The 23,026-nt window shown below is 38.0% G+C and overlaps 1 protein-coding gene across 7 annotated transcripts in view; it reads left to right on the top strand.

Annotated features, from left to right (window-relative positions):
• Srpk2 (SRSF protein kinase 2) overlaps positions 1–23,026 on the top strand; it is a 188,952-nt gene that overhangs the window by 108,632 nt on the left and 57,294 nt on the right. The gene's annotated exons all lie outside the window — the stretch shown is intronic.

Here is a 23,026-nt window from a genome sequence, read left to right as displayed (position 1 = left end):
AACAAGGCTGAGTTATTCTGGTATGAAAGTATAAGAACTTAAGTTCCTGTAATTTTATTCTCTGATAGAGACAGGTGTTTAGCCATAGAATTAATGTTTCCTTTTCTTTCTTTTTTAAAAAGATTTAAAAATTTTTTTGCCTAAAAACATCTATGCAGGAGTACTGCATGTGTACATAGTGCCCACAGAGGTCATAAGAGGGCATCAGAACCCCTGGAACTAGAGTTTTGTAAGTGGTTGTGTGTCACCATCTGGTGCAGGGAATTGACCCCAGGTCTCCTGGAAGAGCAGCCAGTGCTCTTATCTGGTAAGCTGGCTCTCCAGCACCTAGGATCACTATTTTCATTAGAAAAGATAGTGGCTCTTTTCCAGCATCTGTCAATGTTACGACATCAGTAGTCTATGCTGCCTAATAAAAGAGATGCAATTTGGAAAGACAGAAGAAAGAATTATCATTCTCCCTATGCGGCTGCATTTCTTGTTTTGGGAAATGCAGTTGTGATGAGCTATGAACTACTGATTTTGCTATTGACTTGTAGAAATCATTATTTAGGAACTGTTCTCTTCAGCAAACAAGTTCTTCCATACTGGCATGAACACTGTGTGGTGTTCACTGTGTGGGTCAGGAGGTGAAGCTAATATTTCTTCAGACCTCTGTGAGCTAGCATAGGGAACATTCCATTCCCAAATAGAGGACTAAGAATGAAGGATCATTTAGAACTGATTATAGGTAGAAGTTATGGAACTCTGAAATTTCTAAGAGTATTAAAGTCAGTCTCAAGAAGGCATATTAGAGATGGTGACAACTTTGTTTCACTGTGTGTGCAAGCTAACAGTTTTGTGCTCATGCTGATGTGGTTTCACTATTAATCCCATTCTCACTTTCACTGCCACTTTTGCTCATCCTTAAACTTGGTAAGTAGCTTGTGCCTTTCATTAGTATTACATGTGTCAGATGTCTCTGAAGTTTTATAGTATGGACCATAACAGTTTGTCTAAAATCACTGATAGAAATACATTCAACGAATCTGTCTCTATTAGTTAGATTTCTGTTGCTGCAACAAAATTACTTGAGATAAATAAAAGGAAGAAAAGGTTTATTTTAATGTATGTTGTTGGGTTTAGAAAGTGGCCAGGAAGAAAAGAGTGAAAGGAAAATGTTAGATTCCTAATAGCCAGTTCAAGGACATACCCTACAGTAATCCAATTTCCTTCTAAAGGTTCATTTTCCCAGTGGCATTGTGGTCTGGTGACCAAGTCCTTAACACATGGCCTTTGAAGAGTAAGCCATAACAAAATTCCAAGAGTGGATTAGGATGTCTGAAAGGAGAATTGTGGCCTCAATGTTCTTTTTCTTTATGGATTGTGGTGGGGGAGAGCTTTTGATACCAGAACTGGGTGAACTTAAGTAATTTAACTCATTCTCCTTGCATCTTCTGAATACTTGTGAATATTTTATTATTTTTGCCTAAAACCAAGTGCATTTTCCTATAAACCCCAGCACAATCCTCAAATCAGGAAGTTAACACTGATGTTAGCCCCATATAGCCATTATACTTTGTTTTGAATTTGCTTGATGCCTGATATTTCTTACTATATAGAATGATTTTGTGATATAATCACATTACACATTTTGATTTTCTGTTTATTTAATCTATCTGGAAGTTATTAATTATTTGTTTGGCTTTTGTGACCTTCGCATTTTTTTTTTTTAAAGGTCATGTTTCTCAGAAAACCTCCAAAGTTATAATGTGTTCTTCTCAAGTGTCCTAACAGGTGGTGCACAAGTTTGACTTAGTTCCTTACTGGTGATAGCATCACTTAATTAAGATGATGGATGTCAGATATCTCTACTGTATTCTTTCCTCTTGCTAATTAATAGGCATTTTGTTGAAAGTTAGAGACTGAATGAATGTCTTATTCAATATATACATCCTACTTCAGCTGTCTGACTATATGTCAGGTAGTCTCGCTTATCAGAGAGAGAGAGAGAATTTTGGTGGGCTATCTTCCTTCTTTCCTTCCTTCCTTCCTCCTCCTCCTCCTTTTTGGGGGGGGGTTTCCAGACAGGATTTCTTCATGTAGTCTTGGTACCTGTGCTAGATCTCACTCTATAGACCAGGCTGGCCTGGAACTCACAGAGATCTGCCTGTCTCTGCCTCTCAAATGCTGGGATTAAAGGCATGCACCACCACTGCCCAGCGGGTTATCTTCATTTATTTTGGTGTTTGAAATACCCCAGATTAGCCTTTTTAAATTTGGGTGTGTATTCTTTTGAAACGTCTTGGTCATTCTTTGAATTCTCTCAGTTTTATTTTAAAAAAAACAACAACAACAACAACAAAAAAACAAAACCAAACAACTTGCAAGTACAATAAGACATTCCAGATTCATCTTATATTTTCCTATCCCCTAGCTTTATGGGGGACTCTGGTTCCTTTTTGTGAAGAACAGTATTTAGAAAGCAAGATCTGGGTATTAGATGTGTTTATAGTATTAGTGTAATTTTAATTACTTCTTTAGTGATAGTTGTCATTATTGTTTTGAACTGTGACAGATAGGGACATACACTCCTTTTATGTTTACTTCTGTATTCTTCTGTGTGTGTATTGGGCTCCATGTGACAACTCTAATTCTGTGGTAGTATCAGAAGATTCAGCCTAGTTTTCTCTTTTTCCATTTTTGTGTTGTTTACTTAGCTATTTTCTCAGTGGTAACTGACACTACTCTATCTGCTGTCTTTTCCTTTCCTTCTTACTTTCCTGTCATCTACTTGTTTGTTGTTGCCTGGCCCTGCCCAATAGCTTTTTGGACTAGGTTGTTAAGAAAGGGCTTCCTTCTCAGGGCAGAATTATATTTCACTTAGGCCAAGGTGCCTCGTGTTCCTCCATCTGTTCCTCTTGTTTATATTGCCTCTATGCCTATAGAACCTTTGTCCTACAAGCCACTTTTCAGTTCTCCCAGGATAAATAAGACATCATCAGTAACCAAATGTACCACATACCCTTTTTTTTTTTTCCAGAAGTAATGTTTGTTCACCAGAAAAGGAACAGGCATTCAGCATCAGAGACACCCATAACCTGGAACCTCATCTCTTCATAGTATCCTCATTCGTTTGGGGTTCTACTGTTCTTAGTCATTTATTACCAACTAAGTTGTATCTGATTAGTCTTTTTATTGCCTCAAGTTTTCAGTTCTACTTAAAAATGTGAACTATGAACATAGTTGAGCATGTGCCCAACTATTATTTTAATTCCTTGGTATGATTGAGCATTCCTTGGGTATATGCCCAAGAGTAGAATAGCTGGGTCTTGAGGGAGGTTGATTCCCAATTTTCTAAGAAAGTGCCATATTGATTTCCAAAGTGGCTGTACAAGCTTGCATTCCCACCAGTAGTGTAGGAGTGTTCCCCTTGGGCCACATCCTCTCCAACATAAGCTGTCTTCAGTGTTTTTGATCTTAGCCATTCTGACAGGTGTAAGGTGGTATCTCATAGTCGTTTTGATTTGCATTTCCCTGATGATTAGGGATGTTGAGCAATTCCTTAAATGTCTTTCAGCCATTTGAGCTTCCTCTGTTGAGAATTTTCTGTTTAGCTCTATAGCCCTTTTTTTTTTTTTTTTTTTTTTTTTTTTTTTTTTTTTTTTTTTTTTTTAGTTGGACTGTTGGGTATTTAGATGTCTAATTTCTTGAGTTCTTTATATATTCTGGATATCAGCCCTCTGTCAGACTCTTGGGCATATACCCAAGGAATGCTCAATCATACTACAAGAACACATACTCAATTATGTTCATAGCAGCTTTATTTGTAATAGCTAGAACCTAGAAACAGCCTGGATGCCTTTACAACTGAAGAATGGATAAACAAAATGTGGTACATATACAATGGAGTACTACTCATCAGAGAAAAACAATGGCATCATGAGGTTTGCAGGCAAATGGATGGAACTAAAAAAAAAAAAAAAATCATCCTGAGTGAGGTAACCCAGACTCAGAAAGACAAACATGGTATGTACTCACTCATAAGTGGATACTAGATGTAAAGCAAAGGATAACCAGACTGCAACTCACAACTCCAGGGAGGTTACCTAGTAAAGAGGACCCTAAGAAAGACACAGGGATCGCCCAGTGACAGAGAACTAGATAATGAGATCTACATGAGCAAACTGGGGGTGGGGTGGCGTAATGGGTGGCAAGGGTCTGGGGAAAGAGAGATTAGGGGAGAGGGAGGTCCCAGCTGGATCAGGAGCAGTGTGGGAGAATGGAGAGGGAGATACCATGATGAATGAAGACCCCAGGGGAGTAAGAAGAAGCAGAGTGCTAGAGAGGTCTCCAGAAATCCACAAAGATACCTCTACTGTAGACTACCGGCAATGGTGGAGAGAAAGCCTGAGCTGACCTGCTCTGGTTGGTGATCAGATGGCTGAACACCCTAGCTGTCATGATAGAATTCTCATCCAATGTCTGATGGAAATGGATGCAGAGATCCACGGCCGAGCCCTAGGTGGAGCTCCAGGAGTCCAATTGGCGAGAGAGAGAAGGGATTGCATGATTGAGAGATGTTGAGACCATAGTTGGAGGAAGCACAGGGACAAATAGCCAAACTAGTGGAAGCTCATGAACTGTGAAACAATGGTGGAGGAACCCCCATGGAACTGGACCAGGCCCTCTGGATAAGTGAGACAATTGATTAGCTTAAACTGTTTGGGAGGCCTCAGGCAGTGGGACTAGGACATGTCCTTAGTGCATGGGCTGACTTTTTGGTGCCTGGGACCTATGCTGAGACACTTTGCTCAGCCTTGGTGTAGGGAGGAGGGGACTGGACTTGCCTTGGCTGAGTCTGCCAGTCTGGGCTGACCCCCCAGGGGAGACCTTGCTTTGGAGGAGGTGGGAATAGGGGGTGAATTCGGGGGGAGGGCTGGGGTGTGGAATGAGGGAGGACAGGGGAATCCATGGCTGATATGTGAAATTAAGTTAATTATAAAATAAAAATAACTACTAAAAAATTGTGAACTATCCATTTTCGCATAAAGGCCACTAATTATATTTCTACTGTTGCTAAAATATTGTCATTGCTTCTTTCTGTTTGCTGTGGCATTGTTTAGAGTGGGATTTTACTTGCTTTTTCTCTCTAGCCAGCTTGCTCACTTATGACTGTCTGTGAGGATTATGGACTAGTATCTGAAAGCCCTGAGTTTAGATCATGGCTCTTGCTTTTTGACAAATACCTTTAACTCTATTCTTTGATTCTTTATCTATAATATAATAATATCATCCCCTTTGTAATATGTATTATCTTCTTAAGATTTTATGCGGGTTAAAATGAGATGTGGCTTACTAACTGTCACATAGATTATTAAAGAATATAAATTTCACTTCCTTGTCTCTGTCTCTGTTCAGTCATTCCCCTTTGGGGTCTATCTCCTGCTGTATTTTTCTGATGCCCCCATTGATAACTGGTTCCCTTAGATTGTAGCTGCCTGTTTTAGGAAGATTTCCATTGTCTGTGAACAGCTTTCTGCATTGGTTGTGTTTTATGTATGTCTGGGCAGTTTTCTGGGTGGGATCTATAGCAGTAGGCTCTGGGGTTTATTCAGTTTCTACTTCCAGATCAAAGCACATGAGTTAGATAGGGTATAGCCTATGAACAAACACTTCTAGAAAGTCTTATGAAATATGTACTTTCCTCATGAGTATCTGCAGAAAAGCATGTATCACAGAGAGTTTTTGATATTCTCAGGAGTCAGAAGTCCATACCATTCACTCCTGAGTTGGAGTCCGTTGGGAGTCTTGCAGGTCCTTCAGGCTATGGTTTGTCCACCTAAAGTGTATATAGAAAACTCTGTGTGTGTGTGTGTGTGTGTGTGTGTGTGTGTGTGTGTGTGTGTGTGTGTGTATGTGTGTGTATTTACATATGTATACAGGTTGCTCATCTGTGTGTGCCTCTGTGCACATTCATGGAGGCCAGAGGAAGATGTTGAATGTCTAGCTTTATCACTCTGCCTTGTCCTTTTGAGTCAAGTCACTCACTGAACCTGGTGGAGCTCAACTGCTTTTGAATTCATGACTGGCCAATAAGCCTGTCATTCTCTGTTCTCCCTGGAGTTAATAGGTGCATGCCACCACACCTTGCCCTTATGTGGATGCTGGGATCTGCACTCAGATCCTCCTGTTTGCATAGCAAGAACAATTACCCACTGAAACATCTTTCCAGTCCATGTACCATACCTCAAAAATTCCAAAAGTGCAACTAAGTCTTGGCCTTTATTCCACTCTACACTTGTGTGTGAGTCACCATCTAAGGCAACACTTTAATAGGTTTCTTCATGGTGTGGTGACCTCCAACCATAAAGAAAATTATTTCATTGCTACTTCTTAACTTTAATTTCGCTATTGTCATGAATAGTAATGTGAGTATCTGACATGAGACCCCCCAAGGGGGATTCCATCCACAGGTTGAAAACTGCTAATCTAAGGGGAAGCATTGCTTTGAATGATCTGATGTACCTTTCTGGAACCTCAATACACATCTCCTATACAGCACTATTGAATGGCAACAAGAGGAACATGTTTTTTTTGTTTTTTTTTTAAATTTTTTATCTCAGGCTGTCTGGTTCCCTAGGATCTCTACAAAGCTGCCAAGTCATTCTTTGATGAGTGACAGCTTTGTAGTGTTTCATCACTGCATCATTTCTTGAGAAACTGATTTCAGCACAGTTGTGGTCTGACTTGGTATGAAAACATGTTTGTTTCCTTGGACATGTCTTCATGAAACCCTAATTAACTATTAGCTTCCTCTCTTTTCTTACAGCAGTCACCTCTGGCACCGCATTGTCAATGATGTTTAATTAGACATTTATTTAATATTCATGCATGATCTCCTTTTTACTAATATGAAATGTTTCTGTAGTTAAAGGCTGTGTATTTTGTTAATCTGACTGTATCTGAGCTATCCATGGTATCGCAGCATAAGCTGCTTCTTTACCTTTAAGAAAAAAGTTGCACTTATGTGAAAGTTATTTAAGACTGTCCTATGTCAGGGTTCTTAATTGGAGAGGGGAGTGATTTCCTGTCTGTGGTGTTGGGAGATTATGTATGAGACTTACCTAAGTAAGTCTGTCCTATGTCAGGGGTCTTCATTGAGGAGTGGAGTGTTTTCCTGTTAGTGATGTTGAGAGAATATTTATATTGTTGTTGTTGTTTCTATAGTTGAGGCTGCTTCATTGGCATCTGTTAGGTAGAGTCCTGGGATGTTGTACATCTTCTATGCTTAGTACAGTTCCTGTTTTGTAGATTACCAAGGTCCTAACAGTGCTAAGTTGAAAAACTGTGTCCTTTGGAATAATTCCTTTTCTCTGTTAAAATGGTGTCATGTATTCTTGTGTTTCATGGAATACTGTTGTCCATTTCTATTCTTTTAGATATACTAAAAACTTGGCACACAATCTTAAAGAAGTATATGATCTTGAACTTAGTTCATAAGGTATGTTTGCATTTCTTTATGGAGACTTGGTAGATTCTTGCCCATGGATCTTGAACAGGGAATATATATTTGCCAAGTAACATAGCACATAGAAAATCTTTGGTTTTCATTATATTTAATATGTAAATTTTACTCCAATAAAAATAGCTGTTGAAGGGCCTTGAGAAGGTGGCTTAGCAGTTATAGCCATATATGCGAGAGGAACCAGGTTTTAGACCTCCAGGATCCATTTGAATGCTAGGTTGACATGGTTACACTCCTGTAACTTCTGCTTCAGAGGGCCTTGACAGAGAGTCCCCAAAGCAAGTTGACTAACAAGACCAAGTATACTAATGCTCTTTGGTTTTTCCTGAGAAAACGTACTTCAAAGAATAAGGTGGAAGAACATTCAAGAAAGTATCTTTTTTTAAAAAAAATCTATTTAACTTTTATTTTATGTGCATTGGTGTGAGGGTGTTAGATTCCCCTGAAACTGGAGTCACAGTCAGCTGTGAGCCGCCATGTGGGTGCTGGGAATTGAACCCAGGTCCTCTGAAGAACAGCCAGTGCTCTTAACCACTGAGCTATTTCCTCAGCCCTCAAGAAAGATTCTTAACGTCAACTTCAGTTTACACACACACATAAACCCCACAGGACGGATGCATTCACATATGGGGACACACATGCATGTAGACCACACACACACACAAATAATAAAGAGGAAACTGCCAGGAAATACCTGGCTGTGTTTGGGTTGTAGGATTTCTATTTTCTTTCCAGTTTTTGTTATTTTAAAATACAAGTATGTGGTATGTGCATACAAGCACATGTGCCAACCGTAGAATTGTATCTTTTGGAGGTAGAGTTAACAGACAGTTGTAAACCACCCAATATGACTCAAATTCAGGTTTTCTGGATGAACATATTGTCTCCAGATCTACATTATTATTATTATTATTTTAATAAATTTTATTTTCCGGAGCTGAGGACCAAACCCAGGGCCTTGTGTTTGCTAGCTCTACCACTGAGCTAAATCTCAACCCCATCTACATTTTTATTTAACTTCTTCCTCTTTGTGTTCTTAATCGATTTTGTGTTCTTTAAAAAATTGAAAAAATGCTTAGGAAAAAAAAAAGAATGTTTAGTGCCCAATATAATTTTTGTATAGAGATGTTCTCTAGTTAATGCATATTAATTGGAAATCTAATGTTACTGATGTTAGAACATGAATGTATATATGTATGTGTGTGTGTTTTATTATTGTTTTTAAATAGTTTTATGTAGCCCAGACTGAAGTATGTATCCAGGAATGGCCTTGAATGTCTGATGCCCCTGACTCTACCTCACAGATGCTGGGATTGTAAAAATGGCTACTGATCAGAGAAGTGATGTGTGAAGCCAAGAATTTGGTTGTTGGAGATAGTCCCTTGAGTTTGACAGGCTTCTGAATGTTTACAGGGCATTAGTGAAGAAGAATAGTGCCTGCTGGACATGTGCATCTTAATAGGTCCTGAGTCAGGAAGCCAGATGTGTAGCTCAGTTCTGCAGGTGAGCAGAGGTGCCTGCATTCTTTGTGAAGCCATAATAGCAATATTCTGTTGTACTTTTTCTGGGCCATTTCTTCTGTTAAACATTGTATCTTGTGTTAATGGTTTGTAAGCTGTTTAAAGTTGGAAAAAATAGTGTTATAGACATCAAAATGTCATATTTTATGTATATATATGAAATATGTATATAGAATAAATAACACGTCAATTAATTACCCTTTTATAATCGAAAAATAATTTGGGGATTATTAGCAGAAACCATGAATTCACAATTGTCAGGGGGGGATGTTTGGTAAATGTAGTACTTGGTAGGGCTGTTGAGAAAGCAGCTAGGATTTCAAACCTAGGAACCAGAAAGAAATATAAACAAATAGTACAGTAAAAACTTTAACTTTGCCCAAAGGCCGGAGATGTCTGGCTTTCATCAGCCGGAGATGTCTGGCTTTCATCATTCTTTTTGAGAAATGAAATTTAGTCCCTTACAGTATCCTTTATTAAAAATACCTTAGTTTATATGAGGACCTTGGATCACACCAGATCTTTTAACTAAACAATATGAACTTGACCTCTGGAGGAGCTGGAAGTTTGGTTTAGCTTGAGGCAGTCAATCAAACATAGGAGGCTGAGGCTCCAGTGATCAGTCCTGGTTGGAAACATTCTGTGGTAACCCTTGAATTCACTCTCCCTGATCCTGAGCTTTGTGTCTCTTCCTAGGCTAATTTTAATCCATTTGCTGTAATAAATTATAAATATGTATTTTGAGTTCTTCTTGCCAATCATTAGTCCTAACTGCGATGTGGTTAGAAGGTGAAAGTAGTCTTGTAGGGTATTTTCCAAACTTACAAAATATAACAGACCTGATAGATAAAACAGACTATGTAAAAGCTGGTAAATGTGATTTAGAGAGGCTGTTAATGACAGGCCTTTGAGAAATTTCATGGGCTCAGGGAAGGCATAAATAAAATACAAATGAAGTCAGAACAGTAAGAGAACAACCAAGCTTTGTGCTCACCTTAGCATGTACCAGACTCTAAAATGCAGTATTATTCTGAGGGAAAGTTTGAGTACATTCAGCTGTATAATCTGGATGTCAACTTGACACCAGCTAGAGTGATAAGAGGAAGGAGACTTGGTTGAGGAAATGCCTCCAGGAGATTCAGGTGAATGACATTTTCTCATTTAAATGATCAGTGGGGAAGGGCCCAGCCCATGGTAGGTGGTGCCCATCCCTGAGTACCGTGGTGGTCCTGGGTTCTGTAAGAAGGTGGACTGAGCAAGTCATGGGAAGCAAGCAGCACCCCCTCCATGGCCTCTATATCAGCTTCTGACTTCCTTCAGTGATGAACAGCAATGTGGAAGTGTAAGCCAAATAATCCCTTTCCTCCTTATAACACGAATTGCTAAATGGTCTTATTAATAATTAAAAAAAAACTGGAGCTAGATATTAGGGTAAAAACTGAGAGATCAGAAAAGCAGAAAGAAGCCAGCCATGGTCTTACCACTTGGAAATTCTCAGCCCGAGAGAGCTACTTCCTGTATACCCACGCCTATATGCCTTTCTGTTCTGCATCTCACTTCTCTCTGCCCAGCTACATCACTTCCTATCTGTCTGTACAGACCTCCAGACCTCTATGGTTAGTGCTGAGATTAAAGGTATGTGTCACCATGCCTGACTTCTATATTTAATATAGTGACTTGCCTTTTCCTCTGATTCTCAGATAAGGTACACAGTATATTGGGGGACACAGTATATCACCATACCTCCCCAAATTGCTTTTTGGTTAAGGTGCTTCATTGACGCAATAGAAGCCCTAAGACACTGGATTTTCCATTTGGGGTATATAGTTGGGTCACTACAAAGAGTCTATCTCTCTCCCTCTCTCATATATATATATATATATATATATATATATATATATATATATATATATATCACCACATATGTTTTATTTATTTCCTAGCAACAATTCATTTTATGGATATTCCCCCCCCCCCCATTCTCTTTGGGTGAGTATAAAGTTTAATTATTGTTATTATTAATTTTAAGTTAGTATACAAAGTAATGGGTCTCATGATGGCCTTCTCATACATATATGCCATTTTATTTTGACTGCTCTTTCCCTTCAGTCATTCCAAATGTCAGTAGCTCTTATCTCCATCTCTCCTCTTCTATAGCCCATAGAAGATTCTACTAGGTCTGGGCTAAGGTCAGCCTGTGCTGTCTGACATACTCTTCCTGCTCCTCATTCCTTTGGTGCTGCCAGGACCTGTATCAGAGTACGACAAAGCATTAGTCAGGGGTTCAGACCACATGCCTTCCCAGCTCTCCTCAGTTGGCTGCATACCTGAACTTGCCCTCAATCCTCATCTCACTGGCCTTTCTGACTGTTGCTTAGCATTTTGTTTTATAGACCACAGTCACTGGGTCACTCCTGGTTTATTCCTTCCTCCATTTCTCCCATAAGCTCACTGGAATGTAACTGGCTGCTTCATTTTTGTTCTGGAGACGCCCTTGCAAATCAGTTCTTTCTTCTGTTCCTTGGAGTGCACTGAGGATTTTACTACTTTGAAAATCACCTCAGGGTACATATCATTTCTTCTTAGAAGATGGGTTCTAGAGATAGACTACCTGTCTTAGTTTAAGGGCCTAGAGAAGACTCTGGCCTGATCCTGGTCATACAGATAGCGTAGAGATCATTTAGGCTACTATCTACCTCTGGTCCTGGTTGTGGGAGGCTGAGGGAGTCCCTGACTGTAAGGGTCCTTCTTATTACTAGCCACCTCTGGTCCTGGTTGTAGAAGCTTAGTATGTCCTTGTCAAACAGATAATTCAGATTAATCACCTCCAGTTCTCAGCTTTCTAGATGTAAGAACAGGTTTTACAACCATTCCTTTGCAAGGACAGTCCTGTGTACTTAAAATTCCTGGGGGTTGGAGATTTAGCTCAGAGGTAGAGTGCTTGCCTAGCAAGCTCAAGGCCCTGGGTTTGATCCTCAGCTCCACATTAAAAAAAAAATTCCTGGTTTAGCTGGAGATCCGTGGGTACAAGGACCATCATGCTATACTCCCAACAGATAATGAATAAACTGGAAAGAATTAATTTTAGATGATAAAATTAAGAAGGAGGCTTTTGCAGTATAGTTTTATACTGCAAAGATAACTTGACACAAGTCTAACTTGACACAAGTTAGAGTGGGAAGAAGGAGTCTCAATTGAGAAAATACTTCTATAATATTGCCTGTAGGTTAATTTGTGGGGTGTTTTCTTGATTAATGATTGGTGTGGGAGATCTCAGTCCACTAAGGGTAGTGCAACCCTTGACAGCTGGTCTGAGTTGTATGAGAAAGCAGGTTGAAGAAGCTATGGTAAACGAACCAGTAAGTAGCCATCCTCAATGGCCTTTGCTTCAGCTTGAGTTCCCACCTTGGCTTCCTTGATAATGGCTTATAACCTAAGTTTCAAATAAAGCCTTTGCTCCTCAAGTTGCTTTTGGTCATAGTGTTTATTACAGCAATTGGAAGGCAAACTAGGACAAAAACTCGTGCTAGGAGCAGGGTATTGCTTTGATAAACCCAGTCATGTTGTTGGGAAGACTTTGGAACTTTGGGCTGGAAAAGCTGTTGAGTGCTTATAGCTTAATGGGCTGTTCTCTGGGAGCTTGGAAGAATGCTGAGAGCAAGCCAGTGAGCAGGATTCTTTCATATTCTCTGCTTCAGTACCTTGCTTCCAGGTTTTTGCCTTGAGTTTATGCCTTGGCTTCTTTGGGTAGACTATGACCCAAGATACATAAATGAAATAAACCCTTTCCTTTCCAAATTGCTTTTGGCCATGGTCTTTTTCACAGCACTAAAAGTAGACTAGTACAAGTTTCAAAAGTCAGTTTTATTCCATATATATGGAAATAAAATTTTTAATTTTAAAATAAATGAAAATATGCTTTAGGTAGAGTATTGTAACATTGTTGTAGTTTGCTGTCTGTTGCTTTGGTAAACACCATGAGCAAAAGCAACAGTCCATCACTGAGGGAATCCAGGACAGGAACTCAGAGGCAGGAACCATGAAGGAATGCTACTTACTAGTTTGTTCTCTCTGGCTTCTGCCCATTCAGCTTTTTTATATAACCCATAATCACTTATTGAGTACTGGCACTATCCACAGTGGGTTGGACACTCCCATACCAATCAACAATGAAGAAAATGTTCCATAATCATGCCAATAGGACAGTCTGGTCAAGGCAACTCTTCAGTTGATGTTCCCTCTTCCCAGGTGACTTTAGGTTATGCCACATTGACAGTAAAAACTAACCCGTACATATACTTGGGAACATGCCAGTGTCAGTCAGTTGCTATGTGCTATGATATTCTCTTCTACCTTGTAAACAAAAGTCACTTGGAAATAATTATAGATCTAGAGTGAGTGAAAGGATTTAATTTTTAATTCGTTTTTGAAATCTAGAATGTGTGTAATATCATTCTTAGATTGAAACAGCCAGAAAGATGCTTTGCTATTTATTCTAAAAGTTTTTGTTACTAAAAGAATATTTTTACTTGTTAAAAAAGAAAATCCCTGGAGAGATGGCTCAGAGGTTAAGAGCACTGACTGCTCTTCCAGAGGTCCTGAGTTCAATTCCCAGCAACCACATGGTGGCTCACGACCATCTGTAATGAGATCTGGTGCCCTCTACTGGCCTGCAATCATACATGCTGTATGCATAATAAATAAATCTTTTTTTTTTTTTAAAAAGAAAATCCCCAGTATTTCACATGTGGATTCTGGTTTCTGAACTGGATTTTCATCTAAGACTTTTTTATTCTAAAATTGCTTATGTTTCCCCAGTTCATAATTTGATATTCTTTTATTTATCTAGAACATAATTAAGAACTAAGAAGTGAGCCTGAAGTCTTTGAGCTCACCCATGTCCCAAGTTGATATTTAAAAGTGTACATTCTTAATTAATCAATTGGTGATTAATTGCTTAATTATGTGAGGTTGTTTAATTATGTAAAATTAATGATCTCATATAATGTTGCTATTCCACTGTTTCCCACCATGCAAGCAAGAGAAGATAAAGAATAGAAAAGATAGGGCTGAAGTGATAGCTCAGTGCTTAAGAGCACTGGTTGATTTTGTAGAATATTGGGTTCACTTCCCAGCACCCACCTGGTTGTAGATGTAATTCTAAACGGTCTTATTAAATAAGAAACACAGAGCCAAATAAAGAGCTAAAACCTTTCTTACTCTTCACTGCCGCTGTCATCCTTCCCCTCAGAAAGAGACCTACTTCCTGTGTATCTGTCTTTTTATTGCTTTTCTGTTCTGCCTTCTCATTGGTTCTAAACCCAGCCATGTGACTTCCTCGTCACTGCCTGTCTATACAGATCTCCAGGTCTCTATGATTTGTACTGAGATTAAAGGTTCAGGTAACCAGTTGACTGTGTCCTTGAACACACAGAGACTCTGCCTGCCATGTGATTGGATTAAGGGCATGTGCTATCACCGCCAGACTTCTGCTAAATGACTTGCTCTTAGCTCTGATCCCCATGCAACTTTATTTATTAACATACAAATAAAATCACATTTCAGCACAAATAAAATATTACCATACCTGGCTGCTGACAAACATAACTCCATTTCCACAGAATCTGATGCCCTCTTCTAGCCTCCATGAGCACCAGGCATGTACATGGCACACATATATGCAGATAAAACACTCATACAAATAATATAGAATCTTAAAAAAACCCTGTAAAGATGTTAAAGTATGAAAATTACCAAGGACTCATAAATATTGAACTAGATGCAGTGATTAAAAATACTTGGTATAAAAATGGTATGACCATATATTAGATTGTTGGAATACTTTTCTGTAATGTAAAAAGAACAATAAAGTGATATAAAACATGAAAACAACACACACTCATACCCTGTATTTGGTTTCTGCAGATAATGTTTTTCTGTTGAAGGATAAATGATATAACAGTGTTTTTCATAGAACATTGCTTTAGATTATTCTGTGAAGAAATTCTGGAGAGAAAAATGGTTGTATCTGATATTTAAGAAATAATAGAGGGTGCTTGCAAGATGGCTCAGAGGTTAAGAACACTGGTTGCTCTTTCAGAGGTCCTGAGTTCAATTCCCACCCACCACATGGTGGCTCACAACCATCTGTAATGAGATCTGGTGTTCTGCACTGTATACATAATAAATCAATCAATCAATCAATCAATCAATCTTAAAAAAAAGAAATAGAGAAAAAAGAAAAGAAATAAAAGGAAAATTTGGTATTAACTTTTTAATTGTTTAATCTGAGACTTAGTGGGAATTAACATACTTAAATATTCAGCGAAATAAGACATTTAATTGTATGTAGACATAGACAAGAAGCTTCTAATGTAAATTTCTATGTTGAAAAAAAAAGAGGAAAAACCTGAGAACTATTGAACTTACATAGATTATTTGAACTAGAAAGAGATTTTAGAACTGGGCAACATTCCAGACCAAACATGGTACAGAATGTCACATATGCAGGTTATATTTACATCAGGAAGAAAAGGAAGTGTGTGTCAAACAGAAATAACCTGCTTGTCTGCAGGTGGCATTTGCCTTACATGGTCATGTTTGGGCGGCTTTCAGCCTCTGCCTGAGACCCAGTTTCTCTGTTGCATGGATACACTCTTAGACTGGGCTGCAGTTTGGCTAACTGTCATGCTAGGTGATGTGTTCGTCTGTGGTGTCTACTTGAAAAGTGTAGAGACTGATTTAGGATAAATTAAGTTTGTTTTATTGAGACTCAAGTAAATATGTGGACAAGGATTTAAAAAACCTACAATTAGCCACTTATTATCTGATGTTAACTAATATGCATTTTTAGAATTCTTAACACCCCCACCTAGTTTCATTAAAAAATGTGTCTAAAGCAGTCATTCTCATGGAAATGAGAAACAATCATGATGAGTCTAGACTTCAGTGCAAGATTTAAATATTGGCCTTCCTCAGAATGTGACGTGTGTTTTCTTTGTGGACACTCATTTATGAGAGTGTTTCTAGAAAAAACAAATTTCAGTCCTGACTTTGTGGTACAATCCCAACATTTTAGAGAGAAAGGCAGGGGGATATTTTTGAGGTGGGGGTGAGGAGAGAGGCAGGGGAGAGAGAGAAAGAAGGGAGAAAAGGAAAATGTCTCTGTGAGTATGTTCTAGAAAATTTTTACTGCATCCCCCAAACTATTAAAATGACATACACAACAAATTGTTTATTTAGCGTCACCTCGTTTTTAGCCTAATTTATAAGGACAGAGCCAGCAGTGTATATTAACTTCCTAAATGTTTGTGGACATCATGATAGGTTTTCTTGGGTTTTGTAATGTCACAGCTCACTATATTTTCTGTTTTCCTTTAATGCCATACTTTTAAATTTTCCAGACTGATAAAATAATATGTCCTGCAGGTTTTTGTTTTTTTTTTTAGCAGTATTATTGGATGACACTACTTGAGGTACATTTAAATTATTGACTTTCTCCTTAAGAAGAATGGTGTGGGGGAATTTTTTAAGAATAAACTTTGCTAATTTCTCCCCTCAAAAAGCAAAGTCCAAATTCTTATATAACTGGAAAGGATCTCCTCAGTACATTCTCTTTTTCTTAATGTCAAACATAACTACTTATTCCACTTAAACATGTCTTCATAATTTCTTCCTGCCACTCATTCTTTTGTAAGTCTCTCTCTGTCTCTGTCTCTGTCTCTGTCTCTCTCTCTCTCTCTCTCTCTCTCTCTCTCTCTCTCTCTCTTGTTACAACATATAACCTACAGTTTTAATTTTAGTTTGTTTGTCTGTTTGCTTCCTCCCCCCTCCTCCTATTTTTCTGTTTATTCCATGGTATGTTTTTGTTGCAGGACTGAGTTTAGATTGTGCTTACATCAGGGGCAGGGAAACATGTCAATTTTGCCTCACATATTTATAGACATTAGTTCATACATATTGATACTGTCACCATCATTTTACAGGCTATTATACAATTTGCTTTGTTTTACTTCATAGTATATCTTGAATATTTTTTTCACATCTACATTAAAATAATGTTCATTTGTTTTCCTTTTTTGTGGTTGCTATATGATATGACATTGAGTGAACATACTTAAATTTACTTACTCATTCTCTTACTAATCAAGATTTTTTAGTTTAATTTTTTTCTTTTTATTTCAACATAATTTTATCAAGGACATAGAAAATGTTACAAAAGTGATTGCAAATAAATGATTCTTGTACTAGTCAACAAACATCAGTAGAAACATTCAGAAAAATAATTAGTGAAATGAGGATGTTGAATTCTTTTCATTGGCTCTAAAGAAGCTAGTAATAGGGTTAGCTGTTAGCATTCTGAACTGCCCCTTGGGGACTTGCCCAGCGTCCTGATGTCATCTTATATAGTAAAGTTCCCTTTAAGAAAAAAACAAAAAACCTCCCTTCTCCCTCCTTCCCCTCTTTCTCATTATGAGGTAGTGCACACCTCTGCTTTCCCTCTTTCTCCCTCTCTCTTTCTCTCTCCTTCTTTCCCCCTCTCTCTCTTCTCTCTATCCCATCTCCCCTCCTCTGTCAATAATAAAACTTTCCACGAGGATGCGCTCTCTACATGGTGTGAGTAACTTTCCATGGCGTCTCCCTTACCTGCCATGGAATGCCTTGGCTCAGACTTAACCAAGGCCTCTCCCAGGCCATTTTATGAAAGTAGCAATATTTAAAAATTGCTGAAATGTCTTTTCTCATCCTTTGTTTAGTGAATATTCATACTTCCCCTAGATTTATATTTTATTTTATATATTTACATCTTTTTTAGAAGCATAAATATTCCTTTGTAACAAAGGAGTTTGTGTATGGTTTTAAAAATCTACAGCTTCTTGTTAAATTTGCATTTGTACTTCACCTTTTTAAACAAACATTTATAATCATTATTTTATACAGCTATAGAAATCTAAATACAACATCAAGTTCAGTGGTCCTTCAGCATTTTCCACTTAAATGTATTTTTTAAACATAAAAACAGGTAATAATTCCCAATAAGCCCTTTTAAGCTAAATAATACCTGAATTATACATATAAATATTGAGTAGATTCTGGAATACAGAAGAAACTTAACTTCATCTGTTCAGAGAGCTATGTTTTACTTAAGTTGAGTAAGTGGGATTCTTATTCATCTGTCCCTCGGGACTCTTTGATTTATGGCAGACATTTTTCTAAGGGCTAATCCATAATTAAAAAGAATTTTTGCCTCCTCTCCTGAAAGTACAGCCAGCATATTCTTTTTTGTTGTTGTTGTTGTTTTTGTTTTGTTTTGTTTTGTTTTTTTGCCAGAGCTGAGGACCGAACCCAGGGCCTTGAGCTAAATCCCCAGCCCCGCCAGCATATTCTTTCATCAGCTCGATATGCTACAAATTCTTATCCTAATAGGGAAATATTTCACTAAAGCATGCCCGGTGACTGGGCAAAAACAAAACTTATTATAATCCACAGTCATCCTAGGGTCCTCTCTGATAGGTAGTTTCCCTGGGTCTGTAGGTTGCAGTCTGATTGTCCTTTGCTTTATATCTAGTATCCACTTATGAGTGCATACATACCATGTTTGTCCTTCTGATTCTGGGTTACTTCACTCAGGATGATATTATCTAGTTTCTGTAAATTTCATGATGTCATTTTTGTTCTCTGCTGAGTAGTACTCCATTATGTATATGTACCACATTTTCTTAATCCATTCTTCAGTTGATGGGCATCTCGGTTTTTCCAGGTTCTGGCTATTATGAATAATGCTGCTATGAACATAGTTGAGCATGTATCTTTGTGGTATGATTGAGCACAATCGTGGTATATGCCCAAGAATGGTATGGCTAGGAATTGAGGTAGATTGATTCCCAATTTTCTGAGAAACCACCATACTGATTTCCAAAGTGGCTGTACAAGTTTGCATTCCCACCAACAGTGGAGGAGTGTTCCCTTTGCTTCTTATCCTCTTCAACATAGACTATCATCAATGTTTTTGATCATAGCCATTCTGACAGGTGTAAGGTGGTGTCTTGGAGTTGTTTTGAGTTGCATTTCTCTGATGACTATGGATATTGAGCATTTCCTTAAATGTCTTTCATCCATTTGAGATTCTTCTGTTGAGAATTCTCTGTTTAGTTCTGTAGCCCATTTTTTAAATTGGGTTGTTCAGTAGTTTTTTTTGTTCTTTGTTTTTTCATATCTAGTTTCTTGAGTTCTTTATATACTTTGGAGATCAGCCCTCTGTTAGATGTAGGGTTGGTGAAGATCTTTTCCCATTTTGTAGGCTGCCGTGTGTGTGTGTGTGTGTGTGTGTGTGTGTGTGTGTGTGTGTGTGTGTGTGTGTCTGTCTGTCTGTCTTATTGACCATTGACCATGTCCTTTGCCATACAAAAGCTTCTCAGTTCCAAGAGGTCCCATTTGTTAATTGTTTCTTTCAGTGTCTGTGCTACTAGTGTTGTATTTAGGAAGCTACTTTTTCTTCTATCAGGTTCAATGTAACTGGGTTTATGTTGAGGTTTTTGATCCACTTGGACTTGAGTTTTGTCCGTGGTGACAGATATGGATCTATTTGCAATCTTCTGCATGTTGACATCCAGTTATGCCAACACCATTCGTTGAAGATACTTTTTTTTTTTTTTTTTTTTAATGCCAGTACCAAGCTGTTTTTATTACTATAGCTCTATAGTAATGCCTCCAGAGGTTGCTTTATTATACAGGATTCTTTTAGCTATCCTGGGTTTTTTGTTTTTCCATATGAAGTTGAGTATTGTTCTTTCTAAGTCTGTGAAGAATTGTGTTGAGATTTTGATGGGGATTGCATTGAATCTGTAGATAGCTTTTGGTAAGATTGCCATTTTTGCTATGTTAATCCTGTCTATTCTAGAGCATGGGAGATCTTTCCATTTTCTGATATCTTCTTTAGTTTCTTTCTTCAGAGACTTAAATTTCTTATCTTACAGGTTCTTTACTTGTTTAGTTACTGTTACCCCAAGGTATTTTATATTATTTGTGGCTGTTGTAAAGGGTGAGTGATGTTTCTCTGATTTCTTTCTCAGCCCTTTTATCATTTGTATATAAGAGGCCTCCTGATTTTTTTGAGTTGATCTTGCATCCTGCCACATTACTGAAGGAATTTATCAGCTCTAGGAATTTCCTGGTAGAATTTTTGTGGTCATTTATGTATATTATCATATTGTCTGCAAATAGTGAAAATTTGACTTCTTCCTTTCCACTTTCTAACCCTTTGATCTCCTTTTGTTGTCTTATTGCTCTAGCTAGAACTTGAAGTACAATATTGAATAAATATTCGGAGAATGTACAGCCTTGTGTTGTTCTTGATTTTAATAAAATCGTTTTGAGTTTCTCTCCATTTAATTTGATGGTGGCTGTTGGGTTGCTGTAAATTGCCTCATTATGTTTAGGTATGTTCCTTGTACTCCTAATCTCTTTAAAACCTTTATCATGAAGGGGTGTGGATTTTGTCAAAGACTTTTTCAGCATCTTATGAGATGATTATGTGTTTGTTTTGTTTTGTTTTTTCTTTCAGTTTGTTGAACCACACTTGTATCCCTGGGATGAAGCCTATTTGGTCATGGTGGATAATTTCTTTGATGTGTTCTTGGATTCAGTTTGCCAATATTTTATTGAGTATTTTTGCATCAATGTTTATGAAGGAGATTGGTCTGTAATTCTCTTACTTTGTAGTATCTTTGTGTGGTTTGGGTGGCAGGGTAACTGTAGCCTCATAAAAAGAGGTTGGTAATGTTCCTTCTGTTTTTATTGTGTGGAACAATTTGAAGAGTGTTGGAATTAGCTCTTCTTTGAAAATCTGGTAGAATTCTGCACTGAAACCATCTGGTCCTCAGCTTTTTTTGGTTGGGAGACTTTTAATGACTGTTTTTATTTCCTTAGTTGTTGTTGGTCTATTTAAATAGTTTATCTGGTCTTGATTTAACTTTGGTATGTGGAACCTAACCAGAAAATTGTCCATTTCTTTTAGATTTTCCAATTTTGTGGAGTGCTGGTTTTTGAAATAATGAGCTTATGATTCTCTGGATTTCCTCGTTGTCTGTTGTTATGTCTCCCTTTTAATTTCTGATTTTATTAATTTGGATGCTCTCTCTTCCTCTTTGTTAATTTGGATAGGGGTTTGTCTGTCTTGTTGATTTTTTTTTTTTTTTTCAAAAGAACCAACTCTTTGTTTCATTGATTCCTTGTATTATTGTCTTTGTTTCTATTTCATTGATTTCAGCTCTCAATGTGATTATTTCCTGGCATCTATTCCTCCTGGGTGAGTTTGTTTCTTTTTTTTTCTAGAGCTTTCAGGTGTGCTGTTAAGTTATTTGTGTGAGATTTCTTTAACTTCTTTATGTGGGCATTTAGTGTTACGAATTTTTCTCTTAGCACTGCTTTCATAGTGTTCCATAAGTTTGGGTATGTTGTGCTTTCATTGTCATTGAATTCTAGGAAATCTTTAATTTCTCTCTTTATTTTTTCCTTAACCCATTGGTGCTGCAGTTGGGCATTGTTCAGTTTCCATGAGATTGTAGGCTTTCTATAAATCTAACTTTAAGGCAAAGTGGTCCGATAAAATACAGGAGGTTATTCCAGTGTTCTTGTATCTGTTGAGATTTGCTTTGTGATTGAGTATGTGATCGATTTTAGAGAAGGGTCCATGGGGTGCTGAGAAGTTATATTCTTTTTTTTTTTTTTTTTTTTTTTTTGATCTAGCCTATTTGGTGTTCTGTAAGGTTCTTGTATCTACAAAGATATTCGTTTCTTTAGGTTAGGAAAGTTTTCTTCTATGATTTTGTTGAATATATTTTCTGTGCCTTTTAGTTGGTTTTCTTCTTCTATCCCTATTAATCTTAGGTTTGTTTTCTTCATGGTTTCCCAAATTTCTTGGACGTTTTGTGTTACGACTTTTTTGGTTTTAGTGTTTTCTTTGACTGATGAATCTATTTTCTCTATTATGTCTTCAATGTCAGAGATTCTCTGTTCCATCTCTTGTATTTCGTTGCTAATGCTTGCATCTTTGGTTCCTGTTCGTTTAGTCAGAATTTGTATTTCCAGCATTTCACCAGTTTGTGTTTTCTTTATAGTCTCAATTTCAATTTCAAATCTTGAACTGTTTCCTTTATCTGTTTAGTTACGTTTTCTTGGCTTTCTTTGATTTCTGCCAATGTTTTGTTCGTTTTCTTTTCTTCCGTTTCTTTAAGGGAATTTTTTATTTCCTCTTTAAGGGAGTGTTTCATTTCCTCTTTAAGGGCCTCTATCATCTTCTCAAAGTCATTTTCAGGATTGATTTCTTCTGCTGCTTCTGTGTTGGTTTGTTAGGTTTTGTCAGGGTAGAACCACTAGGTTCGGATGGTGTCATATAGTCTTTATGTTGTTGCCTATAGTTTTGCACTGGCATCTACTCATCTGTTCCTCCGCTCGGTGCAGGCAGTGTCTCTCTCATGTTCCAATTGGTAGTCTTGGTCCACTGAGATTTCTTGGTCAAGTCAGTGCTGATGGGCTCTGTTTCTCTGGGAGCAGCTTAGTCCAATCAGTGTTAGTGGGTTCTGTCTCAGGGGCCTATGGGACTAGAACCTAGTCTGCTGGTCCAGAGATGGAGATGGGGCCTTACCTGTTCCCATTCGGTGTAGGGTGGGCTTATGAATCCGGTGACCTGGTTCAGTGGCGGTCGGCTCCTTCTCTTGTGTTCTCAGGTTGCTCTGCTTGCTAGCTAACTCCTCAGCTGATCTTGTTTCCTCAGACTGCAGGCTTCTGAAGCCTCTCCCGAATGGATCTCAGCTAAACAGGTTGCTTAGTAGAGCAATCTCACCAATGCCTCACCTTCGCAGCATTGGCAGCTGGATCCTGGGCAGCCTCAGGTCCAGTCAGGCTCCTTCCCTGAGTGTCTGTTTTGAGACAGCCTCACTGTGTAATCCTGGCTTGCCTTAGAACAGGCCCGTCTTTAACTCAGAGATTTCTACCTGCC

This window comes from Onychomys torridus, chromosome 3 (assembly GCF_903995425.1).
Source record: "Onychomys torridus chromosome 3, mOncTor1.1, whole genome shotgun sequence".
NCBI classification, from domain to species: Eukaryota; Metazoa; Chordata; class Mammalia; order Rodentia; family Cricetidae; genus Onychomys; species Onychomys torridus.
This window is presented reverse-complemented; position numbering and strand designations above follow the sequence as displayed.